Source organism: Lactuca virosa, chromosome 5 (genome assembly GCF_052849685.1).
Source record: "Lactuca virosa cultivar CGN04683 chromosome 5, Lactuca_virosa_CGN04683_v6, whole genome shotgun sequence".
Classification (NCBI taxonomy): Eukaryota; Viridiplantae; Streptophyta; class Magnoliopsida; order Asterales; family Asteraceae; genus Lactuca; species Lactuca virosa.
The window spans coordinates 111,264,639-111,266,739 of record NC_136430.1 but is presented as its reverse complement, the minus strand read 5'-3'; positions in this window follow the sequence as shown (position 1 = coordinate 111,266,739).

The window sequence follows — 2,101 nt, the reverse complement described above, 5'->3', positions numbered from 1 at the left end:
TTCTGGCCGAAAACTTCCCCCATTCTCTCTCTAACCTCTCAACCGTAAACACCAAAATACCCTCTTTTCTTCCGAAAATCATCAAGAATCACCTTTGAAGGTTGTTTTGGAGCATCTAAAACGCATTTTCCATCGAATCCAACATCGTTGTTCTTGAGTTTACGGCCGTACACCCTTCAAATCTTCAAATCTTCAAAGGCCGCAAACCGTTTACGACCGCAAACCCTTCAAAGATTCATAAATTCTTCAAGAACACCGTTCACGGCCGAGAACAGTTCACGGCCAGAAACCTTTCACGACCGCAAACCCCCTCACACCGTGAATCTTAGCCACAAACCCACTGTTCCACTTCAATCGAGCCTCGGTAACATTCCTAACCCAAAAGAAAGTGTTTTCCAACACTTTAATTAATGGTCTCGCTAATTTAAAAGCAAATATGTGTTCAATTATTATTAGGATTCCATTAGCTTTGCGTACAATAAACTCGAGGGGTCATCATATCCATTCTCATGGTCCGGCACGCACACCCAAGCAACGATGAGTTCATACCCCCATATTTTACAAGCTTTTTATGTTTTAAGGGGGGGGGGATACAAGTAAAAGCACGAGTAATCTTGTGTTTGAAAGTATAATTTGATTTGCTATATTTTCCTATCATTAGCACACATTGAACGTAGAACTTCCTAACCATGATAAACATAGTTACTACTAGATTTGCGGACAGTTTTATAAACATGTTAAGATACAAACGTTGCAAACACAGTTTTTCAAACAAGGAAACAAACTTATGAATTATGAAATAAAAGGTACTATTTTATAAGGATTCATGTTAATAACAAAAAGGGGTTTTCATAGTATTATTCGTGGATTCGTTGAGAGAACTACAATGTGAGATACGTCTTCTGGGAAGTCTACCCCTTGTAACCAGAGTCTCCTGGAGGGAGAGCATGAGTTTGTGTATAGATCTATACGGGAGTGACAATCCCGCACCCTGACTATTAGCTACAGTCAACCTAGGGTGACAAACATCATTCAGTTCACGACGTCTGAAGTACGTCGTAATGTTTATCGTCCATAGTATGGTTATAAGAACTCACTGGGGAAACAACGACTCGTTCACGTAATAATATACTTAACAATCAGTCATCATGGTTAATAACTAGTGGAGTACTTAGTATATACATCAGGGTGATATGAAATTAATATCCGACATGCAGTGGGATGTGTGACTTCCGCCTCATTTCCTGTTCCTTGTTTGGTTGTGGGCTTAGGGCAGAATCACCCAATCGACTGTCTGTTCGATCTTGATTTCTATAACTCATATGTACTAAGTGATCACAGGAGGGTATTAACAACACTTTCAGTATACAGAACAATACATTTTCAACTAGTTTTATTTATGTAATAAAACTACTATACTTTACTGGCAGTAGCCAGGGTTTTCATTCAGAACAATGCATAAACAACATAAGTATGGTAGATACTTGTACTCTTCTGTTTTGGAACAGTTAATTCAATAACTTATACTTAGGGAAAATATAGGATTTTCCAGGATAAACATCAGTACTTTACAAACAATGGGTTTATTATTCAACTAACGAATATTCATTATTAATTCTATAATTCCTTAGTTTATGCATCCGGGTTACGTATGAAGAATATCTGATAGACTGTGGAATGTGTGGTTTCCGCCTCATTCCCTGTTCCTTGTTTGGTTGTGGGTTTAGGGAAGATCCACACAATTAACTGTTTGTTCGATATTGGTTTATACATAACTAGTATGAACTAAGGAGTTACAGAAGGAATGGGTTTAATCATGCTTTTCATAAGAAAATATTGGATTTTCTTGAGGAACATTATCAACAGATACCAAAGGACCAATACAGTTAAATTTGTAAGTATCTAGTGAATACTTCAGGTTTATATACTTGAAAGATCCGAAAACCAGTGGGATGTGTGGCCTCCGCCTCATTTCCTGTTCCTTGTCTGGTTGTGGGTTTGAGGCAGAACCACACAATCGATTGTTTGCCTGATATGGATTGTATATTAATTGTATACACTAAGTACTCATAGGAGGCACTAGTAAGAATCATTTGTTTTT